Raw genomic sequence first — 22,288 nt, 5'->3', positions numbered from 1 at the left:
CGATATATTATGCTCTAGCTTCTCCTCAATCGCTTTAATCTTTCGCCTTTTACTAAAGATTACCGTGGGGAGGAGCAATATTATGAGCCTTTAAGCTATTTTTGAATACTCTACCTTGTGGTAGAGTTCGCTTTGAATCTAAAAATAAACACCCACATCGCAAAACACCTGTGTGAAAACCTTTAAAGTTTCAATGTTTCGACGTTTAAATTTCACGAATGACTATAACGCCGCCAGCTACGGCGGGGTTTTATTGAAATGGCATCAAAAAATTTCGAACGATTAAATGATAATTTTGGTCATGGTCATGGTCATGGTCAGCAGTTAAGCGAAGGAAAAAAAAGAAAATTGCAGACGATTCCTTTAACAATTACATGTTGAGTTAATAACAAAATTTCTTTTTTTAACACCTTCTTACAAGAACGGTAATTTGTGCGTTTCTCATGATAAAGTAATGTAATTAAAATCTTCGCTTTATTACTTGTAATTCATACAAATAAAATATAGTGTAACATGGTTTGATACAATAATCATTTTACTTATAGTAGCCACGATATATTATGCTCTAGCTTCTCCTCAATCGCTTTAATCTTTCGCCTTTTACTAAAGATTACCGTGGGGAGGAGCAATATTATGAGCCTTTAAGCTATTTTTGAATACTCTACCTTGTGGTAGAGTTCGCTTTGAATCTAAAAATAAACACCCACATCGCAAAACACCTGTGTGAAAACCTTTAAAGTTTCAATGTTTCGACGTTTAAATTTCACGAATGACTATAACGCCGCCAGCTACGGCGGGGTTTTATTGAAATGGCATCAAAAAATTTCGAACGATTAAATGATAATTTTGGTCATGGTCATGGTCATGGTCAGCAGTTAAGCGAAGGAAAAAAAAGAAAATTGCAGACGATTCCTTTAACAATTACATGTTGAGTTAATAACAAAATTTCTTTTTTTAACACCTTCTTACAAGAACGGTAATTTGTGCGTTTCTCATGATAAAGTAATGTAATTAAAATCTTCGCTTTATTACTTGTAATTCATACAAATAAAATATAGTGTAACATGGTTTGATACAATAATCATTTTACTTATAGTAGCCACGATATATTATGCTCTAGCTTCTCCTCAATCGCTTTAATCTTTCGCCTTTTACTAAAGATTACCGTGGGGAGGAGCAATATTATGAGCCTTTAAGCTATTTTTGAATACTCTACCTTGTGGTAGAGTTCGCTTTGAATCTAAAAATAAACACCCACATCGCAAAACACCTGTGTGAAAACCTTTAAAGTTTCAATGTTTCGACGTTTAAATTTCACGAATGACTATAACGCCGCCAGCTACGGCGGGGTTTTATTGAAATGGCATCAAAAAATTTCGAACGATTAAATGATAATTTTGGTCATGGTCATGGTCATGGTCAGCAGTTAAGCGAAGGAAAAAAAAGAAAATTGCAGACGATTCCTTTAACAATTACATGTTGAGTTAATAACAAAATTTCTTTTTTTAACACCTTCTTACAAGAACGGTAATTTGTGCGTTTCTCATGATAAAGTAATGTAATTAAAATCTTCGCTTTATTACTTGTAATTCATACAAATAAAATATAGTGTAACATGGTTTGATACAATAATCATTTTACTTATAGTAGCCACGATATATTATGCTCTAGCTTCTCCTCAATCGCTTTAATCTTTCGCCTTTTACTAAAGATTACCGTGGGGAGGAGCAATATTATGAGCCTTTAAGCTATTTTTGAATACTCTACCTTGTGGTAGAGTTCGCTTTGAATCTAAAAATAAACACCCACATCGCAAAACACCTGTGTGAAAACCTTTAAAGTTTCAATGTTTCGACGTTTAAATTTCACGAATGACTATAACGCCGCCAGCTACGGCGGGGTTTTATTGAAATGGCATCAAAAAATTTCGAACGATTAAATGATAATTTTGGTCATGGTCATGGTCATGGTCAGCAGTTAAGCGAAGGAAAAAAAAGAAAATTGCAGACGATTCCTTTAACAATTACATGTTGAGTTAATAACAAAATTTCTTTTTTTAACACCTTCTTACAAGAACGGTAATTTGTGCGTTTCTCATGATAAAGTAATGTAATTAAAATCTTCGCTTTATTACTTGTAATTCATACAAATAAAATATAGTGTAACATGGTTTGATACAATAATCATTTTACTTATAGTAGCCACGATATATTATGCTCTAGCTTCTCCTCAATCGCTTTAATCTTTCGCCTTTTACTAAAGATTACCGTGGGGAGGAGCAATATTATGAGCCTTTAAGCTATTTTTGAATACTCTACCTTGTGGTAGAGTTCGCTTTGAATCTAAAAATAAACACCCACATCGCAAAACACCTGTGTGAAAACCTTTAAAGTTTCAATGTTTCGACGTTTAAATTTCACGAATGACTATAACGCCGCCAGCTACGGCGGGGTTTTATTGAAATGGCATCAAAAAATTTCGAACGATTAAATGATAATTTTGGTCATGGTCATGGTCATGGTCAGCAGTTAAGCGAAGGAAAAAAAAGAAAATTGCAGACGATTCCTTTAACAATTACATGTTGAGTTAATAACAAAATTTCTTTTTTTAACACCTTCTTACAAGAACGGTAATTTGTGCGTTTCTCATGATAAAGTAATGTAATTAAAATCTTCGCTTTATTACTTGTAATTCATACAAATAAAATATAGTGTAACATGGTTTGATACAATAATCATTTTACTTATAGTAGCCACGATATATTATGCTCTAGCTTCTCCTCAATCGCTTTAATCTTTCGCCTTTTACTAAAGATTACCGTGGGGAGGAGCAATATTATGAGCCTTTAAGCTATTTTTGAATACTCTACCTTGTGGTAGAGTTCGCTTTGAATCTAAAAATAAACACCCACATCGCAAAACACCTGTGTGAAAACCTTTAAAGTTTCAATGTTTCGACGTTTAAATTTCACGAATGACTATAACGCCGCCAGCTACGGCGGGGTTTTATTGAAATGGCATCAAAAAATTTCGAACGATTAAATGATAATTTTGGTCATGGTCATGGTCATGGTCAGCAGTTAAGCGAAGGAAAAAAAAGAAAATTGCAGACGATTCCTTTAACAATTACATGTTGAGTTAATAACAAAATTTCTTTTTTTAACACCTTCTTACAAGAACGGTAATTTGTGCGTTTCTCATGATAAAGTAATGTAATTAAAATCTTCGCTTTATTACTTGTAATTCATACAAATAAAATATAGTGTAACATGGTTTGATACAATAATCATTTTACTTATAGTAGCCACGATATATTATGCTCTAGCTTCTCCTCAATCGCTTTAATCTTTCGCCTTTTACTAAAGATTACCGTGGGGAGGAGCAATATTATGAGCCTTTAAGCTATTTTTGAATACTCTACCTTGTGGTAGAGTTCGCTTTGAATCTAAAAATAAACACCCACATCGCAAAACACCTGTGTGAAAACCTTTAAAGTTTCAATGTTTCGACGTTTAAATTTCACGAATGACTATAACGCCGCCAGCTACGGCGGGGTTTTATTGAAATGGCATCAAAAAATTTCGAACGATTAAATGATAATTTTGGTCATGGTCATGGTCATGGTCAGCAGTTAAGCGAAGGAAAAAAAAGAAAATTGCAGACGATTCCTTTAACAATTACATGTTGAGTTAATAACAAAATTTCTTTTTTTAACACCTTCTTACAAGAACGGTAATTTGTGCGTTTCTCATGATAAAGTAATGTAATTAAAATCTTCGCTTTATTACTTGTAATTCATACAAATAAAATATAGTGTAACATGGTTTGATACAATAATCATTTTACTTATAGTAGCCACGATATATTATGCTCTAGCTTCTCCTCAATCGCTTTAATCTTTCGCCTTTTACTAAAGATTACCGTGGGGAGGAGCAATATTATGAGCCTTTAAGCTATTTTTGAATACTCTACCTTGTGGTAGAGTTCGCTTTGAATCTAAAAATAAACACCCACATCGCAAAACACCTGTGTGAAAACCTTTAAAGTTTCAATGTTTCGACGTTTAAATTTCACGAATGACTATAACGCCGCCAGCTACGGCGGGGTTTTATTGAAATGGCATCAAAAAATTTCGAACGATTAAATGATAATTTTGGTCATGGTCATGGTCATGGTCAGCAGTTAAGCGAAGGAAAAAAAAGAAAATTGCAGACGATTCCTTTAACAATTACATGTTGAGTTAATAACAAAATTTCTTTTTTTAACACCTTCTTACAAGAACGGTAATTTGTGCGTTTCTCATGATAAAGTAATGTAATTAAAATCTTCGCTTTATTACTTGTAATTCATACAAATAAAATATAGTGTAACATGGTTTGATACAATAATCATTTTACTTATAGTAGCCACGATATATTATGCTCTAGCTTCTCCTCAATCGCTTTAATCTTTCGCCTTTTACTAAAGATTACCGTGGGGAGGAGCAATATTATGAGCCTTTAAGCTATTTTTGAATACTCTACCTTGTGGTAGAGTTCGCTTTGAATCTAAAAATAAACACCCACATCGCAAAACACCTGTGTGAAAACCTTTAAAGTTTCAATGTTTCGACGTTTAAATTTCACGAATGACTATAACGCCGCCAGCTACGGCGGGGTTTTATTGAAATGGCATCAAAAAATTTCGAACGATTAAATGATAATTTTGGTCATGGTCATGGTCATGGTCAGCAGTTAAGCGAAGGAAAAAAAAGAAAATTGCAGACGATTCCTTTAACAATTACATGTTGAGTTAATAACAAAATTTCTTTTTTTAACACCTTCTTACAAGAACGGTAATTTGTGCGTTTCTCATGATAAAGTAATGTAATTAAAATCTTCGCTTTATTACTTGTAATTCATACAAATAAAATATAGTGTAACATGGTTTGATACAATAATCATTTTACTTATAGTAGCCACGATATATTATGCTCTAGCTTCTCCTCAATCGCTTTAATCTTTCGCCTTTTACTAAAGATTACCGTGGGGAGGAGCAATATTATGAGCCTTTAAGCTATTTTTGAATACTCTACCTTGTGGTAGAGTTCGCTTTGAATCTAAAAATAAACACCCACATCGCAAAACACCTGTGTGAAAACCTTTAAAGTTTCAATGTTTCGACGTTTAAATTTCACGAATGACTATAACGCCGCCAGCTACGGCGGGGTTTTATTGAAATGGCATCAAAAAATTTCGAACGATTAAATGATAATTTTGGTCATGGTCATGGTCATGGTCAGCAGTTAAGCGAAGGAAAAAAAAGAAAATTGCAGACGATTCCTTTAACAATTACATGTTGAGTTAATAACAAAATTTCTTTTTTTAACACCTTCTTACAAGAACGGTAATTTGTGCGTTTCTCATGATAAAGTAATGTAATTAAAATCTTCGCTTTATTACTTGTAATTCATACAAATAAAATATAGTGTAACATGGTTTGATACAATAATCATTTTACTTATAGTAGCCACGATATATTATGCTCTAGCTTCTCCTCAATCGCTTTAATCTTTCGCCTTTTACTAAAGATTACCGTGGGGAGGAGCAATATTATGAGCCTTTAAGCTATTTTTGAATACTCTACCTTGTGGTAGAGTTCGCTTTGAATCTAAAAATAAACACCCACATCGCAAAACACCTGTGTGAAAACCTTTAAAGTTTCAATGTTTCGACGTTTAAATTTCACGAATGACTATAACGCCGCCAGCTACGGCGGGGTTTTATTGAAATGGCATCAAAAAATTTCGAACGATTAAATGATAATTTTGGTCATGGTCATGGTCATGGTCAGCAGTTAAGCGAAGGAAAAAAAAGAAAATTGCAGACGATTCCTTTAACAATTACATGTTGAGTTAATAACAAAATTTCTTTTTTTAACACCTTCTTACAAGAACGGTAATTTGTGCGTTTCTCATGATAAAGTAATGTAATTAAAATCTTCGCTTTATTACTTGTAATTCATACAAATAAAATATAGTGTAACATGGTTTGATACAATAATCATTTTACTTATAGTAGCCACGATATATTATGCTCTAGCTTCTCCTCAATCGCTTTAATCTTTCGCCTTTTACTAAAGATTACCGTGGGGAGGAGCAATATTATGAGCCTTTAAGCTATTTTTGAATACTCTACCTTGTGGTAGAGTTCGCTTTGAATCTAAAAATAAACACCCACATCGCAAAACACCTGTGTGAAAACCTTTAAAGTTTCAATGTTTCGACGTTTAAATTTCACGAATGACTATAACGCCGCCAGCTACGGCGGGGTTTTATTGAAATGGCATCAAAAAATTTCGAACGATTAAATGATAATTTTGGTCATGGTCATGGTCATGGTCAGCAGTTAAGCGAAGGAAAAAAAAGAAAATTGCAGACGATTCCTTTAACAATTACATGTTGAGTTAATAACAAAATTTCTTTTTTTAACACCTTCTTACAAGAACGGTAATTTGTGCGTTTCTCATGATAAAGTAATGTAATTAAAATCTTCGCTTTATTACTTGTAATTCATACAAATAAAATATAGTGTAACATGGTTTGATACAATAATCATTTTACTTATAGTAGCCACGATATATTATGCTCTAGCTTCTCCTCAATCGCTTTAATCTTTCGCCTTTTACTAAAGATTACCGTGGGGAGGAGCAATATTATGAGCCTTTAAGCTATTTTTGAATACTCTACCTTGTGGTAGAGTTCGCTTTGAATCTAAAAATAAACACCCACATCGCAAAACACCTGTGTGAAAACCTTTAAAGTTTCAATGTTTCGACGTTTAAATTTCACGAATGACTATAACGCCGCCAGCTACGGCGGGGTTTTATTGAAATGGCATCAAAAAATTTCGAACGATTAAATGATAATTTTGGTCATGGTCATGGTCATGGTCAGCAGTTAAGCGAAGGAAAAAAAAGAAAATTGCAGACGATTCCTTTAACAATTACATGTTGAGTTAATAACAAAATTTCTTTTTTTAACACCTTCTTACAAGAACGGTAATTTGTGCGTTTCTCATGATAAAGTAATGTAATTAAAATCTTCGCTTTATTACTTGTAATTCATACAAATAAAATATAGTGTAACATGGTTTGATACAATAATCATTTTACTTATAGTAGCCACGATATATTATGCTCTAGCTTCTCCTCAATCGCTTTAATCTTTCGCCTTTTACTAAAGATTACCGTGGGGAGGAGCAATATTATGAGCCTTTAAGCTATTTTTGAATACTCTACCTTGTGGTAGAGTTCGCTTTGAATCTAAAAATAAACACCCACATCGCAAAACACCTGTGTGAAAACCTTTAAAGTTTCAATGTTTCGACGTTTAAATTTCACGAATGACTATAACGCCGCCAGCTACGGCGGGGTTTTATTGAAATGGCATCAAAAAATTTCGAACGATTAAATGATAATTTTGGTCATGGTCATGGTCATGGTCAGCAGTTAAGCGAAGGAAAAAAAAGAAAATTGCAGACGATTCCTTTAACAATTACATGTTGAGTTAATAACAAAATTTCTTTTTTTAACACCTTCTTACAAGAACGGTAATTTGTGCGTTTCTCATGATAAAGTAATGTAATTAAAATCTTCGCTTTATTACTTGTAATTCATACAAATAAAATATAGTGTAACATGGTTTGATACAATAATCATTTTACTTATAGTAGCCACGATATATTATGCTCTAGCTTCTCCTCAATCGCTTTAATCTTTCGCCTTTTACTAAAGATTACCGTGGGGAGGAGCAATATTATGAGCCTTTAAGCTATTTTTGAATACTCTACCTTGTGGTAGAGTTCGCTTTGAATCTAAAAATAAACACCCACATCGCAAAACACCTGTGTGAAAACCTTTAAAGTTTCAATGTTTCGACGTTTAAATTTCACGAATGACTATAACGCCGCCAGCTACGGCGGGGTTTTATTGAAATGGCATCAAAAAATTTCGAACGATTAAATGATAATTTTGGTCATGGTCATGGTCATGGTCAGCAGTTAAGCGAAGGAAAAAAAAGAAAATTGCAGACGATTCCTTTAACAATTACATGTTGAGTTAATAACAAAATTTCTTTTTTTAACACCTTCTTACAACGGTAATTTGTGCGTTTCTCATGATAAAGTAATGTAATTAAAATCTTCGCTTTATTACTTGTAATTCATACAAATAAAATATAGTGTAACATGGTTTGATACAATAATCATTTTACTTATAGTAGCCACGATATATTATGCTCTAGCTTCTCCTCAATCGCTTTAATCTTTCGCCTTTTACTAAAGATTACCGTGGGGAGGAGCAATATTATGAGCCTTTAAGCTATTTTTGAATACTCTACCTTGTGGTAGAGTTCGCTTTGAATCTAAAAATAAACACCCACATCGCAAAACACCTGTGTGAAAACCTTTAAAGTTTCAATGTTTCGACGTTTAAATTTCACGAATGACTATAACGCCGCCAGCTACGGCGGGGTTTTATTGAAATGGCATCAAAAAATTTCGAACGATTAAATGATAATTTTGGTCATGGTCATGGTCATGGTCAGCAGTTAAGCGAAGGAAAAAAAAGAAAATTGCAGACGATTCCTTTAACAATTACATGTTGAGTTAATAACAAAATTTCTTTTTTTAACACCTTCTTACAAGAACGGTAATTTGTGCGTTTCTCATGATAAAGTAATGTAATTAAAATCTTCGCTTTATTACTTGTAATTCATACAAATAAAATATAGTGTAACATGGTTTGATACAATAATCATTTTACTTATAGTAGCCACGATATATTATGCTCTAGCTTCTCCTCAATCGCTTTAATCTTTCGCCTTTTACTAAAGATTACCGTGGGGAGGAGCAATATTATGAGCCTTTAAGCTATTTTTGAATACTCTACCTTGTGGTAGAGTTCGCTTTGAATCTAAAAATAAACACCCACATCGCAAAACACCTGTGTGAAAACCTTTAAAGTTTCAATGTTTCGACGTTTAAATTTCACGAATGACTATAACGCCGCCAGCTACGGCGGGGTTTTATTGAAATGGCATCAAAAAATTTCGAACGATTAAATGATAATTTTGGTCATGGTCATGGTCATGGTCAGCAGTTAAGCGAAGGAAAAAAAAGAAAATTGCAGACGATTCCTTTAACAATTACATGTTGAGTTAATAACAAAATTTCTTTTTTTAACACCTTCTTACAAGAACGGTAATTTGTGCGTTTCTCATGATAAAGTAATGTAATTAAAATCTTCGCTTTATTACTTGTAATTCATACAAATAAAATATAGTGTAACATGGTTTGATACAATAATCATTTTACTTATAGTAGCCACGATATATTATGCTCTAGCTTCTCCTCAATCGCTTTAATCTTTCGCCTTTTACTAAAGATTACCGTGGGGAGGAGCAATATTATGAGCCTTTAAGCTATTTTTGAATACTCTACCTTGTGGTAGAGTTCGCTTTGAATCTAAAAATAAACACCCACATCGCAAAACACCTGTGTGAAAACCTTTAAAGTTTCAATGTTTCGACGTTTAAATTTCACGAATGACTATAACGCCGCCAGCTACGGCGGGGTTTTATTGAAATGGCATCAAAAAATTTCGAACGATTAAATGATAATTTTGGTCATGGTCATGGTCATGGTCAGCAGTTAAGCGAAGGAAAAAAAAGAAAATTGCAGACGATTCCTTTAACAATTACATGTTGAGTTAATAACAAAATTTCTTTTTTTAACACCTTCTTACAAGAACGGTAATTTGTGCGTTTCTCATGATAAAGTAATGTAATTAAAATCTTCGCTTTATTACTTGTAATTCATACAAATAAAATATAGTGTAACATGGTTTGATACAATAATCATTTTACTTATAGTAGCCACGATATATTATGCTCTAGCTTCTCCTCAATCGCTTTAATCTTTCGCCTTTTACTAAAGATTACCGTGGGGAGGAGCAATATTATGAGCCTTTAAGCTATTTTTGAATACTCTACCTTGTGGTAGAGTTCGCTTTGAATCTAAAAATAAACACCCACATCGCAAAACACCTGTGTGAAAACCTTTAAAGTTTCAATGTTTCGACGTTTAAATTTCACGAATGACTATAACGCCGCCAGCTACGGCGGGGTTTTATTGAAATGGCATCAAAAAATTTCGAACGATTAAATGATAATTTTGGTCATGGTCATGGTCATGGTCAGCAGTTAAGCGAAGGAAAAAAAAGAAAATTGCAGACGATTCCTTTAACAATTACATGTTGAGTTAATAACAAAATTTCTTTTTTTAACACCTTCTTACAAGAACGGTAATTTGTGCGTTTCTCATGATAAAGTAATGTAATTAAAATCTTCGCTTTATTACTTGTAATTCATACAAATAAAATATAGTGTAACATGGTTTGATACAATAATCATTTTACTTATAGTAGCCACGATATATTATGCTCTAGCTTCTCCTCAATCGCTTTAATCTTTCGCCTTTTACTAAAGATTACCGTGGGGAGGAGCAATATTATGAGCCTTTAAGCTATTTTTGAATACTCTACCTTGTGGTAGAGTTCGCTTTGAATCTAAAAATAAACACCCACATCGCAAAACACCTGTGTGAAAACCTTTAAAGTTTCAATGTTTCGACGTTTAAATTTCACGAATGACTATAACGCCGCCAGCTACGGCGGGGTTTTATTGAAATGGCATCAAAAAATTTCGAACGATTAAATGATAATTTTGGTCATGGTCATGGTCATGGTCAGCAGTTAAGCGAAGGAAAAAAAAGAAAATTGCAGACGATTCCTTTAACAATTACATGTTGAGTTAATAACAAAATTTCTTTTTTTAACACCTTCTTACAAGAACGGTAATTTGTGCGTTTCTCATGATAAAGTAATGTAATTAAAATCTTCGCTTTATTACTTGTAATTCATACAAATAAAATATAGTGTAACATGGTTTGATACAATAATCATTTTACTTATAGTAGCCACGATATATTATGCTCTAGCTTCTCCTCAATCGCTTTAATCTTTCGCCTTTTACTAAAGATTACCGTGGGGAGGAGCAATATTATGAGCCTTTAAGCTATTTTTGAATACTCTACCTTGTGGTAGAGTTCGCTTTGAATCTAAAAATAAACACCCACATCGCAAAACACCTGTGTGAAAACCTTTAAAGTTTCAATGTTTCGACGTTTAAATTTCACGAATGACTATAACGCCGCCAGCTACGGCGGGGTTTTATTGAAATGGCATCAAAAAATTTCGAACGATTAAATGATAATTTTGGTCATGGTCATGGTCATGGTCAGCAGTTAAGCGAAGGAAAAAAAAGAAAATTGCAGACGATTCCTTTAACAATTACATGTTGAGTTAATAACAAAATTTCTTTTTTTAACACCTTCTTACAAGAACGGTAATTTGTGCGTTTCTCATGATAAAGTAATGTAATTAAAATCTTCGCTTTATTACTTGTAATTCATACAAATAAAATATAGTGTAACATGGTTTGATACAATAATCATTTTACTTATAGTAGCCACGATATATTATGCTCTAGCTTCTCCTCAATCGCTTTAATCTTTCGCCTTTTACTAAAGATTACCGTGGGGAGGAGCAATATTATGAGCCTTTAAGCTATTTTTGAATACTCTACCTTGTGGTAGAGTTCGCTTTGAATCTAAAAATAAACACCCACATCGCAAAACACCTGTGTGAAAACCTTTAAAGTTTCAATGTTTCGACGTTTAAATTTCACGAATGACTATAACGCCGCCAGCTACGGCGGGGTTTTATTGAAATGGCATCAAAAAATTTCGAACGATTAAATGATAATTTTGGTCATGGTCATGGTCATGGTCAGCAGTTAAGCGAAGGAAAAAAAAGAAAATTGCAGACGATTCCTTTAACAATTACATGTTGAGTTAATAACAAAATTTCTTTTTTTAACACCTTCTTACAAGAACGGTAATTTGTGCGTTTCTCATGATAAAGTAATGTAATTAAAATCTTCGCTTTATTACTTGTAATTCATACAAATAAAATATAGTGTAACATGGTTTGATACAATAATCATTTTACTTATAGTAGCCACGATATATTATGCTCTAGCTTCTCCTCAATCGCTTTAATCTTTCGCCTTTTACTAAAGATTACCGTGGGGAGGAGCAATATTATGAGCCTTTAAGCTATTTTTGAATACTCTACCTTGTGGTAGAGTTCGCTTTGAATCTAAAAATAAACACCCACATCGCAAAACACCTGTGTGAAAACCTTTAAAGTTTCAATGTTTCGACGTTTAAATTTCACGAATGACTATAACGCCGCCAGCTACGGCGGGGTTTTATTGAAATGGCATCAAAAAATTTCGAACGATTAAATGATAATTTTGGTCATGGTCATGGTCATGGTCAGCAGTTAAGCGAAGGAAAAAAAAGAAAATTGCAGACGATTCCTTTAACAATTACATGTTGAGTTAATAACAAAATTTCTTTTTTTAACACCTTCTTACAAGAACGGTAATTTGTGCGTTTCTCATGATAAAGTAATGTAATTAAAATCTTCGCTTTATTACTTGTAATTCATACAAATAAAATATAGTGTAACATGGTTTGATACAATAATCATTTTACTTATAGTAGCCACGATATATTATGCTCTAGCTTCTCCTCAATCGCTTTAATCTTTCGCCTTTTACTAAAGATTACCGTGGGGAGGAGCAATATTATGAGCCTTTAAGCTATTTTTGAATACTCTACCTTGTGGTAGAGTTCGCTTTGAATCTAAAAATAAACACCCACATCGCAAAACACCTGTGTGAAAACCTTTAAAGTTTCAATGTTTCGACGTTTAAATTTCACGAATGACTATAACGCCGCCAGCTACGGCGGGGTTTTATTGAAATGGCATCAAAAAATTTCGAACGATTAAATGATAATTTTGGTCATGGTCATGGTCATGGTCAGCAGTTAAGCGAAGGAAAAAAAAGAAAATTGCAGACGATTCCTTTAACAATTACATGTTGAGTTAATAACAAAATTTCTTTTTTTAACACCTTCTTACAAGAACGGTAATTTGTGCGTTTCTCATGATAAAGTAATGTAATTAAAATCTTCGCTTTATTACTTGTAATTCATACAAATAAAATATAGTGTAACATGGTTTGATACAATAATCATTTTACTTATAGTAGCCACGATATATTATGCTCTAGCTTCTCCTCAATCGCTTTAATCTTTCGCCTTTTACTAAAGATTACCGTGGGGAGGAGCAATATTATGAGCCTTTAAGCTATTTTTGAATACTCTACCTTGTGGTAGAGTTCGCTTTGAATCTAAAAATAAACACCCACATCGCAAAACACCTGTGTGAAAACCTTTAAAGTTTCAATGTTTCGACGTTTAAATTTCACGAATGACTATAACGCCGCCAGCTACGGCGGGGTTTTATTGAAATGGCATCAAAAAATTTCGAACGATTAAATGATAATTTTGGTCATGGTCATGGTCATGGTCAGCAGTTAAGCGAAGGAAAAAAAAGAAAATTGCAGACGATTCCTTTAACAATTACATGTTGAGTTAATAACAAAATTTCTTTTTTTAACACCTTCTTACAAGAACGGTAATTTGTGCGTTTCTCATGATAAAGTAATGTAATTAAAATCTTCGCTTTATTACTTGTAATTCATACAAATAAAATATAGTGTAACATGGTTTGATACAATAATCATTTTACTTATAGTAGCCACGATATATTATGCTCTAGCTTCTCCTCAATCGCTTTAATCTTTCGCCTTTTACTAAAGATTACCGTGGGGAGGAGCAATATTATGAGCCTTTAAGCTATTTTTGAATACTCTACCTTGTGGTAGAGTTCGCTTTGAATCTAAAAATAAACACCCACATCGCAAAACACCTGTGTGAAAACCTTTAAAGTTTCAATGTTTCGACGTTTAAATTTCACGAATGACTATAACGCCGCCAGCTACGGCGGGGTTTTATTGAAATGGCATCAAAAAATTTCGAACGATTAAATGATAATTTTGGTCATGGTCATGGTCATGGTCAGCAGTTAAGCGAAGGAAAAAAAAGAAAATTGCAGACGATTCCTTTAACAATTACATGTTGAGTTAATAACAAAATTTCTTTTTTTAACACCTTCTTACAAGAACGGTAATTTGTGCGTTTCTCATGATAAAGTAATGTAATTAAAATCTTCGCTTTATTACTTGTAATTCATACAAATAAAATATAGTGTAACATGGTTTGATACAATAATCATTTTACTTATAGTAGCCACGATATATTATGCTCTAGCTTCTCCTCAATCGCTTTAATCTTTCGCCTTTTACTAAAGATTACCGTGGGGAGGAGCAATATTATGAGCCTTTAAGCTATTTTTGAATACTCTACCTTGTGGTAGAGTTCGCTTTGAATCTAAAAATAAACACCCACATCGCAAAACACCTGTGTGAAAACCTTTAAAGTTTCAATGTTTCGACGTTTAAATTTCACGAATGACTATAACGCCGCCAGCTACGGCGGGGTTTTATTGAAATGGCATCAAAAAATTTCGAACGATTAAATGATAATTTTGGTCATGGTCATGGTCATGGTCAGCAGTTAAGCGAAGGAAAAAAAAGAAAATTGCAGACGATTCCTTTAACAATTACATGTTGAGTTAATAACAAAATTTCTTTTTTTAACACCTTCTTACAAGAACGGTAATTTGTGCGTTTCTCATGATAAAGTAATGTAATTAAAATCTTCGCTTTATTACTTGTAATTCATACAAATAAAATATAGTGTAACATGGTTTGATACAATAATCATTTTACTTATAGTAGCCACGATATATTATGCTCTAGCTTCTCCTCAATCGCTTTAATCTTTCGCCTTTTACTAAAGATTACCGTGGGGAGGAGCAATATTATGAGCCTTTAAGCTATTTTTGAATACTCTACCTTGTGGTAGAGTTCGCTTTGAATCTAAAAATAAACACCCACATCGCAAAACACCTGTGTGAAAACCTTTAAAGTTTCAATGTTTCGACGTTTAAATTTCACGAATGACTATAACGCCGCCAGCTACGGCGGGGTTTTATTGAAATGGCATCAAAAAATTTCGAACGATTAAATGATAATTTTGGTCATGGTCATGGTCATGGTCAGCAGTTAAGCGAAGGAAAAAAAAGAAAATTGCAGACGATTCCTTTAACAATTACATGTTGAGTTAATAACAAAATTTCTTTTTTTAACACCTTCTTACAAGAACGGTAATTTGTGCGTTTCTCATGATAAAGTAATGTAATTAAAATCTTCGCTTTATTACTTGTAATTCATACAAATAAAATATAGTGTAACATGGTTTGATACAATAATCATTTTACTTATAGTAGCCACGATATATTATGCTCTAGCTTCTCCTCAATCGCTTTAATCTTTCGCCTTTTACTAAAGATTACCGTGGGGAGGAGCAATATTATGAGCCTTTAAGCTATTTTTGAATACTCTACCTTGTGGTAGAGTTCGCTTTGAATCTAAAAATAAACACCCACATCGCAAAACACCTGTGTGAAAACCTTTAAAGTTTCAATGTTTCGACGTTTAAATTTCACGAATGACTATAACGCCGCCAGCTACGGCGGGGTTTTATTGAAATGGCATCAAAAAATTTCGAACGATTAAATGATAATTTTGGTCATGGTCATGGTCATGGTCAGCAGTTAAGCGAAGGAAAAAAAAGAAAATTGCAGACGATTCCTTTAACAATTACATGTTGAGTTAATAACAAAATTTCTTTTTTTAACACCTTCTTACAAGAACGGTAATTTGTGCGTTTCTCATGATAAAGTAATGTAATTAAAATCTTCGCTTTATTACTTGTAATTCATACAAATAAAATATAGTGTAACATGGTTTGATACAATAATCATTTTACTTATAGTAGCCACGATATATTATGCTCTAGCTTCTCCTCAATCGCTTTAATCTTTCGCCTTTTACTAAAGATTACCGTGGGGAGGAGCAATATTATGAGCCTTTAAGCTATTTTTGAATACTCTACCTTGTGGTAGAGTTCGCTTTGAATCTAAAAATAAACACCCACATCGCAAAACACCTGTGTGAAAACCTTTAAAGTTTCAATGTTTCGACGTTTAAATTTCACGAATGACTATAACGCCGCCAGCTACGGCGGGGTTTTATTGAAATGGCATCAAAAAATTTCGAACGATTAAATGATAATTTTGGTCATGGTCATGGTCATGGTCAGCAGTTAAGCGAAGGAAAAAAAAGAAAATTGCAGACGATTCCTTTAACAATTACATGTTGAGTTAATAACAAAATTTCTTTTTTTAACACCTTCTTACAAGAACGGTAATTTGTGCGTTTCTCATGATAAAGTAATGTAATTAAAATCTTCGCTTTATTACTTGTAATTCATACAAATAAAATATAGTGTAACATGGTTTGATACAATAATCATTTTACTTATAGTAGCCACGATATATTATGCTCTAGCTTCTCCTCAATCGCTTTAATCTTTCGCCTTTTACTAAAGATTACCGTGGGGAGGAGCAATATTATGAGCCTTTAAGCTATTTTTGAATACTCTACCTTGTGGTAGAGTTCGCTTTGAATCTAAAAATAAACACCCACATCGCAAAACACCTGTGTGAAAACCTTTAAAGTTTCAATGTTTCGACGTTTAAATTTCACGAATGACTATAACGCCGCCAGCTACGGCGGGGTTTTATTGAAATGGCATCAAAAAATTTCGAACGATTAAATGATAATTTTGGTCATGGTCATGGTCATGGTCAGCAGTTAAGCGAAGGAAAAAAAAGAAAATTGCAGACGATTCCTTTAACAATTACATGTTGAGTTAATAACAAAATTTCTTTTTTTAACACCTTCTTACAAGAACGGTAATTTGTGCGTTTCTCATGATAAAGTAATGTAATTAAAATCTTCGCTTTATTACTTGTAATTCATACAAATAAAATATAGTGTAACATGGTTTGATACAATAATCATTTTACTTATAGTAGCCACGATATATTATGCTCTAGCTTCTCCTCAATCGCTTTAATCTTTCGCCTTTTACTAAAGATTACCGTGGGGAGGAGCAATATTATGAGCCTTTAAGCTATTTTTGAATACTCTACCTTGTGGTAGAGTTCGCTTTGAATCTAAAAATAAACACCCACATCGCAAAACACCTGTGTGAAAACCTTTAAAGTTTCAATGTTTCGACGTTTAAATTTCACGAATGACTATAACGCCGCCAGCTACGGCGGGGTTTTATTGAAATGGCATCAAAAAATTTCGAACGATTAAATGATAATTTTGGTCATGGTCATGGTCATGGTCAGCAGTTAAGCGAAGGAAAAAAAAGAAAATTGCAGACGATTCCTTTAACAATTACATGTTGAGTTAATAACAAAATTTCTTTTTTTAACACCTTCTTACAAGAACGGTAATTTGTGCGTTTCTCATGATAAAGTAATGTAATTAAAATCTTCGCTTTATTACTTGTAATTCATACAAATAAAATATAGTGTAACATGGTTTGATACAATAATCATTTTACTTATAGTAGCCACGATATATTATGCTCTAGCTTCTCCTCAATCGCTTTAATCTTTCGCCTTTTACTAAAGATTACCGTGGGGAGGAGCAATATTATGAGCCTTTAAGCTATTTTTGAATACTCTACCTTGTGGTAGAGTTCGCTTTGAATCTAAAAATAAACACCCACATCGCAAAACACCTGTGTGAAAACCTTTAAAGTTTCAATGTTTCGACGTTTAAATTTCACGAATGACTATAACGCCGCCAGCTACGGCGGGGTTTTATTGAAATGGCATCAAAAAATTTCGAACGATTAAATGATAATTTTGGTCATGGTCATGGTCATGGTCAGCAGTTAAGCGAAGGAAAAAAAAGAAAATTGCAGACGATTCCTTTAACAATTACATGTTGAGTTAATAACAAAATTTCTTTTTTTAACACCTTCTTACAAGAACGGTAATTTGTGCGTTTCTCATGATAAAGTAATGTAATTAAAATCTTCGCTTTATTACTTGTAATTCATACAAATAAAATATAGTGTAACATGGTTTGATACAATAATCATTTTACTTATAGTAGCCACGATATATTATGCTCTAGCTTCTCCTCAATCGCTTTAATCTTTCGCCTTTTACTAAAGATTACCGTGGGGAGGAGCAATATTATGAGCCTTTAAGCTATTTTTGAATACTCTACCTTGTGGTAGAGTTCGCTTTGAATCTAAAAATAAACACCCACATCGCAAAACACCTGTGTGAAAACCTTTAAAGTTTCAATGTTTCGACGTTTAAATTTCACGAATGACTATAACGCCGCCAGCTACGGCGGGGTTTTATTGAAATGGCATCAAAAAATTTCGAACGATTAAATGATAATTTTGGTCATGGTCATGGTCATGGTCAGCAGTTAAGCGAAGGAAAAAAAAGAAAATTGCAGACGATTCCTTTAACAATTACATGTTGAGTTAATAACAAAATTTCTTTTTTTAACACCTTCTTACAAGAACGGTAATTTGTGCGTTTCTCATGATAAAGTAATGTAATTAAAATCTTCGCTTTATTACTTGTAATTCATACAAATAAAATATAGTGTAACATGGTTTGATACAATAATCATTTTACTTATAGTAGCCACGATATATTATGCTCTAGCTTCTCCTCAATCGCTTTAATCTTTCGCCTTTTACTAAAGATTACCGTGGGGAGGAGCAATATTATGAGCCTTTAAGCTATTTTTGAATACTCTACCTTGTGGTAGAGTTCGCTTTGAATCTAAAAATAAACACCCACATCGCAAAACACCTGTGTGAAAACCTTTAAAGTTTCAATGTTTCGACGTTTAAATTTCACGAATGACTATAACGCCGCCAGCTACGGCGGGGTTTTATTGAAATGGCATCAAAAAATTTCGAACGATTAAATGATAATTTTGGTCATGGTCATGGTCATGGTCAGCAGTTAAGCGAAGGAAAAAAAAGAAAATTGCAGACGATTCCTTTAACAATTACATGTTGAGTTAATAACAAAATTTCTTTTTTTAACACCTTCTTACAAGAACGGTAATTTGTGCGTTTCTCATGATAAAGTAATGTAATTAAAATCTTCGCTTTATTACTTGTAATTCATACAAATAAAATATAGTGTAACATGGTTTGATACAATAATCATTTTACTTATAGTAGCCACGATATATTATGCTCTAGCTTCTCCTCAATCGCTTTAATCTTTCGCCTTTTACTAAAGATTACCGTGGGGAGGAGCAATATTATGAGCCTTTAAGCTATTTTTGAATACTCTACCTTGTGGTAGAGTTCGCTTTGAATCTAAAAATAAACACCCACATCGCAAAACACCTGTGTGAAAACCTTTAAAGTTTCAATGTTTCGACGTTTAAATTTCACGAATGACTATAACGCCGCCAGCTACGGCGGGGTTTTATTGAAATGGCATCAAAAAATTTCGAACGATTAAATGATAATTTTGGTCATGGTCATGGTCATGGTCAGCAGTTAAGCGAAGGAAAAAAAAGAAAATTGCAGACGATTCCTTTAACAATTACATGTTGAGTTAATAACAAAATTTCTTTTTTTAACACCTTCTTACAAGAACGGTAATTTGTGCGTTTCTCATGATAAAGTAATGTAATTAAAATCTTCGCTTTATTACTTGTAATTCATACAAATAAAATATAGTGTAACATGGTTTGATACAATAATCATTTTACTTATAGTAGCCACGATATATTATGCTCTAGCTTCTCCTCAATCGCTTTAATCTTTCGCCTTTTACTAAAGATTACCGTGGGGAGGAGCAATATTATGAGCCTTTAAGCTATTTTTGAATACTCTACCTTGTGGTAGAGTTCGCTTTGAATCTAAAAATAAACACCCACATCGCAAAACACCTGTGTGAAAACCTTTAAAGTTTCAATGTTTCGACGTTTAAATTTCACGAATGACTATAACGCCGCCAGCTACGGCGGGGTTTTATTGAAATGGCATCAAAAAATTTCGAACGATTAAATGATAATTTTGGTCATGGTCATGGTCATGGTCAGCAGTTAAGCGAAGGAAAAAAAAGAAAATTGCAGACGATTCCTTTAACAATTACATGTTGAGTTAATAACAAAATTTCTTTTTTTAACACCTTCTTACAAGAACGGTAATTTGTGCGTTTCTCATGATAAAGTAATGTAATTAAAATCTTCGCTTTATTACTTGTAATTCATACAAATAAAATATAGTGTAACATGGTTTGATACAATAATCATTTTACTTATAGTAGCCACGATATATTATGCTCTAGCTTCTCCTCAATCGCTTTAATCTTTCGCCTTTTACTAAAGATTACCGTGGGGAGGAGCAATATTATGAGCCTTTAAGCTATTTTTGAATACTCTACCTTGTGGTAGAGTTCGCTTTGAATCTAAAAATAAACACCCACATCGCAAAACACCTGTGTGAAAACCTTTAAAGTTTCAATGTTTCGACGTTTAAATTTCACGAATGACTATAACGCCGCCAGCTACGGCGGGGTTTTATTGAAATGGCATCAAAAAATTTCGAACGATTAAATGATAATTTTGGTCATGGTCATGGTCATGGTCAGCAGTTAAGCGAAGGAAAAAAAAGAAAATTGCAGACGATTCCTTTAACAATTACATGTTGAGTTAATAACAAAATTTCTTTTTTTAACACCTTCTTACAAGAACGGTAATTTGTGCGTTTCTCATGATAAAGTAATGTAATTAAAATCTTCGCTTTATTACTTGTAATTCATACAAATAAAATATAGTGTAACATGGTTTGATACAATAATCATTTTACTTATAGTAGCCACGATATATTATGCTCTAGCTTCTCCTCAATCGCTTTAATCTTTCGCCTTTTACTAAAGATTACCGTGGGGAGGAGCAATATTATGAGCCTTTAAGCTATTTTTGAATACTCTACCTTGTGGTAGAGTTCGCTTTGAATCTAAAAATAAACACCCACATCGCAAAACACCTGTGTGAAAACCTTTAAAGTTTCAATGTTTCGACGTTTAAATTTCACGAATGACTATAACGCCGCCAGCTACGGCGGGGTTTTATTGAAATGGCATCAAAAAATTTCGAACGATTAAATGATAATTTTGGTCATGGTCATGGTCATGGTCAGCAGTTAAGCGAAGGAAAAAAAAGAAAATTGCAGACGATTCCTTTAACAATTACATGTTGAGTTAATAACAAAATTTCTTTTTTTAACACCTTCTTACAAGAACGGTAATTTGTGCGTTTCTCATGATAAAGTAATGTAATTAAAATCTTCGCTTTATTACTTGTAATTCATACAAATAAAATATAGTGTAACATGGTTTGATACAATAATCATTTTACTTATAGTAGCCACGATATATTATGCTCTAGCTTCTCCTCAATCGCTTTAATCTTTCGCCTTTTACTAAAGATTACCGTGGGGAGGAGCAATATTATGAGCCTTTAAGCTATTTTTGAATACTCTACCTTGTGGTAGAGTTCGCTTTGAATCTAAAAATAAACACCCACATCGCAAAACACCTGTGTGAAAACCTTTAAAGTTTCAATGTTTCGACGTTTAAATTTCACGAATGACTATAACGCCGCCAGCTACGGCGGGGTTTTATTGAAATGGCATCAAAAAATTTCGAACGATTAAATGATAATTTTGGTCATGGTCATGGTCATGGTCAGCAGTTAAGCGAAGGAAAAAAAAGAAAATTGCAGACGATTCCTTTAACAATTACATGTTGAGTTAATAACAAAATTTCTTTTTTTAACACCTTCTTACAAGAACGGTAATTTGTGCGTTTCTCATGATAAAGTAATGTAATTAAAATCTTCGCTTTATTACTTGTAATTCATACAAATAAAATATAGTGTAACATGGTTTGATACAATAATCATTTTACTTATAGTAGCCACGATATATTATGCTCTAGCTTCTCCTCAATCGCTTTAATCTTTCGCCTTTTACTAAAGATTACCGTGGGGAGGAGCAATATTATGAGCCTTTAAGCTATTTTTGAATACTCTACCTTGTGGTAGAGTTCGCTTTGAATCTAAAAATAAACACCCACATCGCAAAACACCTGTGTGAAAACCTTTAAAGTTTCAATGTTTCGACGTTTAAATTTCACGAATGACTATAACGCCGCCAGCTACGGCGGGGTTT

General features: G+C 33.1%; 41 non-coding genes across 41 annotated transcripts; all 41 read left to right on the top strand.

The window, feature by feature from the left end:
• The first annotated feature begins 9 nt into the window (after positions 1 to 9).
• Positions 10 to 128, top strand: LOC149957871 (U5 spliceosomal RNA). The gene has a single exon (XR_016478887.1). It is a non-coding gene; the product is annotated as a U5 spliceosomal RNA (small nuclear RNA).
• Positions 129 to 560: 432 nt separating this feature from the next.
• On the top strand, positions 561 to 679 carry LOC149957870 (U5 spliceosomal RNA). The gene has a single exon (XR_016478886.1). It is a non-coding gene; the product is annotated as a U5 spliceosomal RNA (small nuclear RNA).
• A 432-nt stretch (positions 680 to 1,111) lies between these two features.
• LOC149957869 (U5 spliceosomal RNA) lies at positions 1,112 to 1,230 on the top strand. The gene has a single exon (XR_016478885.1). It is a non-coding gene; the product is annotated as a U5 spliceosomal RNA (small nuclear RNA).
• Positions 1,231 to 1,662: 432 nt separating this feature from the next.
• LOC149957868 (U5 spliceosomal RNA) lies at positions 1,663 to 1,781 on the top strand. Its single transcript, XR_016478884.1, has one exon. It is a non-coding gene; the product is annotated as a U5 spliceosomal RNA (small nuclear RNA).
• A 432-nt stretch (positions 1,782 to 2,213) lies between these two features.
• On the top strand, positions 2,214 to 2,332 carry LOC149957867 (U5 spliceosomal RNA). Its single transcript, XR_016478883.1, has one exon. It is a non-coding gene; the product is annotated as a U5 spliceosomal RNA (small nuclear RNA).
• Positions 2,333 to 2,764: 432 nt separating this feature from the next.
• LOC149957866 (U5 spliceosomal RNA) lies at positions 2,765 to 2,883 on the top strand. The gene has a single exon (XR_016478882.1). It is a non-coding gene; the product is annotated as a U5 spliceosomal RNA (small nuclear RNA).
• Positions 2,884 to 3,315: 432 nt separating this feature from the next.
• Positions 3,316 to 3,434, top strand: LOC149957865 (U5 spliceosomal RNA). Its single transcript, XR_016478881.1, has one exon. It is a non-coding gene; the product is annotated as a U5 spliceosomal RNA (small nuclear RNA).
• A 432-nt stretch (positions 3,435 to 3,866) lies between these two features.
• Positions 3,867 to 3,985, top strand: LOC149957864 (U5 spliceosomal RNA). The gene has a single exon (XR_016478880.1). It is a non-coding gene; the product is annotated as a U5 spliceosomal RNA (small nuclear RNA).
• A 432-nt stretch (positions 3,986 to 4,417) lies between these two features.
• LOC149957863 (U5 spliceosomal RNA) lies at positions 4,418 to 4,536 on the top strand. The gene has a single exon (XR_016478879.1). It is a non-coding gene; the product is annotated as a U5 spliceosomal RNA (small nuclear RNA).
• A 432-nt stretch (positions 4,537 to 4,968) lies between these two features.
• On the top strand, positions 4,969 to 5,087 carry LOC149957862 (U5 spliceosomal RNA). The gene has a single exon (XR_016478878.1). It is a non-coding gene; the product is annotated as a U5 spliceosomal RNA (small nuclear RNA).
• A 432-nt stretch (positions 5,088 to 5,519) lies between these two features.
• LOC149957861 (U5 spliceosomal RNA) lies at positions 5,520 to 5,638 on the top strand. Its single transcript, XR_016478876.1, has one exon. It is a non-coding gene; the product is annotated as a U5 spliceosomal RNA (small nuclear RNA).
• A 432-nt stretch (positions 5,639 to 6,070) lies between these two features.
• On the top strand, positions 6,071 to 6,189 carry LOC149957860 (U5 spliceosomal RNA). The gene has a single exon (XR_016478875.1). It is a non-coding gene; the product is annotated as a U5 spliceosomal RNA (small nuclear RNA).
• Positions 6,190 to 6,621: 432 nt separating this feature from the next.
• LOC149957859 (U5 spliceosomal RNA) lies at positions 6,622 to 6,740 on the top strand. Its single transcript, XR_016478874.1, has one exon. It is a non-coding gene; the product is annotated as a U5 spliceosomal RNA (small nuclear RNA).
• A 432-nt stretch (positions 6,741 to 7,172) lies between these two features.
• LOC149957858 (U5 spliceosomal RNA) lies at positions 7,173 to 7,291 on the top strand. The gene has a single exon (XR_016478873.1). It is a non-coding gene; the product is annotated as a U5 spliceosomal RNA (small nuclear RNA).
• Positions 7,292 to 7,723: 432 nt separating this feature from the next.
• Positions 7,724 to 7,842, top strand: LOC149957857 (U5 spliceosomal RNA). Its single transcript, XR_016478872.1, has one exon. It is a non-coding gene; the product is annotated as a U5 spliceosomal RNA (small nuclear RNA).
• A 429-nt stretch (positions 7,843 to 8,271) lies between these two features.
• LOC149957856 (U5 spliceosomal RNA) lies at positions 8,272 to 8,390 on the top strand. The gene has a single exon (XR_016478871.1). It is a non-coding gene; the product is annotated as a U5 spliceosomal RNA (small nuclear RNA).
• A 432-nt stretch (positions 8,391 to 8,822) lies between these two features.
• On the top strand, positions 8,823 to 8,941 carry LOC149957855 (U5 spliceosomal RNA). Its single transcript, XR_016478870.1, has one exon. It is a non-coding gene; the product is annotated as a U5 spliceosomal RNA (small nuclear RNA).
• Positions 8,942 to 9,373: 432 nt separating this feature from the next.
• LOC149957854 (U5 spliceosomal RNA) lies at positions 9,374 to 9,492 on the top strand. Its single transcript, XR_016478869.1, has one exon. It is a non-coding gene; the product is annotated as a U5 spliceosomal RNA (small nuclear RNA).
• A 432-nt stretch (positions 9,493 to 9,924) lies between these two features.
• LOC149957853 (U5 spliceosomal RNA) lies at positions 9,925 to 10,043 on the top strand. Its single transcript, XR_016478868.1, has one exon. It is a non-coding gene; the product is annotated as a U5 spliceosomal RNA (small nuclear RNA).
• Positions 10,044 to 10,475: 432 nt separating this feature from the next.
• On the top strand, positions 10,476 to 10,594 carry LOC149957852 (U5 spliceosomal RNA). Its single transcript, XR_016478867.1, has one exon. It is a non-coding gene; the product is annotated as a U5 spliceosomal RNA (small nuclear RNA).
• A 432-nt stretch (positions 10,595 to 11,026) lies between these two features.
• On the top strand, positions 11,027 to 11,145 carry LOC149957851 (U5 spliceosomal RNA). Its single transcript, XR_016478865.1, has one exon. It is a non-coding gene; the product is annotated as a U5 spliceosomal RNA (small nuclear RNA).
• A 432-nt stretch (positions 11,146 to 11,577) lies between these two features.
• LOC149957850 (U5 spliceosomal RNA) lies at positions 11,578 to 11,696 on the top strand. Its single transcript, XR_016478864.1, has one exon. It is a non-coding gene; the product is annotated as a U5 spliceosomal RNA (small nuclear RNA).
• A 432-nt stretch (positions 11,697 to 12,128) lies between these two features.
• On the top strand, positions 12,129 to 12,247 carry LOC149957849 (U5 spliceosomal RNA). The gene has a single exon (XR_016478863.1). It is a non-coding gene; the product is annotated as a U5 spliceosomal RNA (small nuclear RNA).
• A 432-nt stretch (positions 12,248 to 12,679) lies between these two features.
• LOC149957848 (U5 spliceosomal RNA) lies at positions 12,680 to 12,798 on the top strand. Its single transcript, XR_016478862.1, has one exon. It is a non-coding gene; the product is annotated as a U5 spliceosomal RNA (small nuclear RNA).
• Positions 12,799 to 13,230: 432 nt separating this feature from the next.
• LOC149957847 (U5 spliceosomal RNA) lies at positions 13,231 to 13,349 on the top strand. Its single transcript, XR_016478861.1, has one exon. It is a non-coding gene; the product is annotated as a U5 spliceosomal RNA (small nuclear RNA).
• A 432-nt stretch (positions 13,350 to 13,781) lies between these two features.
• On the top strand, positions 13,782 to 13,900 carry LOC149957846 (U5 spliceosomal RNA). The gene has a single exon (XR_016478860.1). It is a non-coding gene; the product is annotated as a U5 spliceosomal RNA (small nuclear RNA).
• A 432-nt stretch (positions 13,901 to 14,332) lies between these two features.
• On the top strand, positions 14,333 to 14,451 carry LOC149957845 (U5 spliceosomal RNA). The gene has a single exon (XR_016478859.1). It is a non-coding gene; the product is annotated as a U5 spliceosomal RNA (small nuclear RNA).
• Positions 14,452 to 14,883: 432 nt separating this feature from the next.
• LOC149957844 (U5 spliceosomal RNA) lies at positions 14,884 to 15,002 on the top strand. The gene has a single exon (XR_016478858.1). It is a non-coding gene; the product is annotated as a U5 spliceosomal RNA (small nuclear RNA).
• A 432-nt stretch (positions 15,003 to 15,434) lies between these two features.
• On the top strand, positions 15,435 to 15,553 carry LOC149957843 (U5 spliceosomal RNA). Its single transcript, XR_016478857.1, has one exon. It is a non-coding gene; the product is annotated as a U5 spliceosomal RNA (small nuclear RNA).
• A 432-nt stretch (positions 15,554 to 15,985) lies between these two features.
• On the top strand, positions 15,986 to 16,104 carry LOC149957842 (U5 spliceosomal RNA). The gene has a single exon (XR_016478856.1). It is a non-coding gene; the product is annotated as a U5 spliceosomal RNA (small nuclear RNA).
• Positions 16,105 to 16,536: 432 nt separating this feature from the next.
• LOC149957841 (U5 spliceosomal RNA) lies at positions 16,537 to 16,655 on the top strand. Its single transcript, XR_016478854.1, has one exon. It is a non-coding gene; the product is annotated as a U5 spliceosomal RNA (small nuclear RNA).
• Positions 16,656 to 17,087: 432 nt separating this feature from the next.
• LOC149957840 (U5 spliceosomal RNA) lies at positions 17,088 to 17,206 on the top strand. The gene has a single exon (XR_016478853.1). It is a non-coding gene; the product is annotated as a U5 spliceosomal RNA (small nuclear RNA).
• Positions 17,207 to 17,638: 432 nt separating this feature from the next.
• LOC149957839 (U5 spliceosomal RNA) lies at positions 17,639 to 17,757 on the top strand. The gene has a single exon (XR_016478852.1). It is a non-coding gene; the product is annotated as a U5 spliceosomal RNA (small nuclear RNA).
• Positions 17,758 to 18,189: 432 nt separating this feature from the next.
• LOC149957838 (U5 spliceosomal RNA) lies at positions 18,190 to 18,308 on the top strand. Its single transcript, XR_016478851.1, has one exon. It is a non-coding gene; the product is annotated as a U5 spliceosomal RNA (small nuclear RNA).
• Positions 18,309 to 18,740: 432 nt separating this feature from the next.
• Positions 18,741 to 18,859, top strand: LOC149957837 (U5 spliceosomal RNA). The gene has a single exon (XR_016478850.1). It is a non-coding gene; the product is annotated as a U5 spliceosomal RNA (small nuclear RNA).
• Positions 18,860 to 19,291: 432 nt separating this feature from the next.
• Positions 19,292 to 19,410, top strand: LOC149957836 (U5 spliceosomal RNA). The gene has a single exon (XR_016478849.1). It is a non-coding gene; the product is annotated as a U5 spliceosomal RNA (small nuclear RNA).
• Positions 19,411 to 19,842: 432 nt separating this feature from the next.
• Positions 19,843 to 19,961, top strand: LOC149957835 (U5 spliceosomal RNA). The gene has a single exon (XR_016478848.1). It is a non-coding gene; the product is annotated as a U5 spliceosomal RNA (small nuclear RNA).
• A 432-nt stretch (positions 19,962 to 20,393) lies between these two features.
• Positions 20,394 to 20,512, top strand: LOC149957834 (U5 spliceosomal RNA). Its single transcript, XR_016478847.1, has one exon. It is a non-coding gene; the product is annotated as a U5 spliceosomal RNA (small nuclear RNA).
• Positions 20,513 to 20,944: 432 nt separating this feature from the next.
• LOC149957833 (U5 spliceosomal RNA) lies at positions 20,945 to 21,063 on the top strand. The gene has a single exon (XR_016478846.1). It is a non-coding gene; the product is annotated as a U5 spliceosomal RNA (small nuclear RNA).
• Positions 21,064 to 21,495: 432 nt separating this feature from the next.
• LOC149957832 (U5 spliceosomal RNA) lies at positions 21,496 to 21,614 on the top strand. The gene has a single exon (XR_016478845.1). It is a non-coding gene; the product is annotated as a U5 spliceosomal RNA (small nuclear RNA).
• A 432-nt stretch (positions 21,615 to 22,046) lies between these two features.
• Positions 22,047 to 22,165, top strand: LOC149957831 (U5 spliceosomal RNA). Its single transcript, XR_016478843.1, has one exon. It is a non-coding gene; the product is annotated as a U5 spliceosomal RNA (small nuclear RNA).
• The last annotated feature ends 123 nt before the right edge of the window (positions 22,166 to 22,288 follow it).

The sequence above is a fragment of the Leiobunum rupestre genome, chromosome 2 (assembly GCF_980474605.1).
Source record: "Leiobunum rupestre chromosome 2, qqLeiRupe1.1.hap1, whole genome shotgun sequence".
Classification (NCBI taxonomy): Eukaryota; Metazoa; Arthropoda; class Arachnida; order Opiliones; family Sclerosomatidae; genus Leiobunum; species Leiobunum rupestre.
This window is presented reverse-complemented; position numbering and strand designations above follow the sequence as displayed.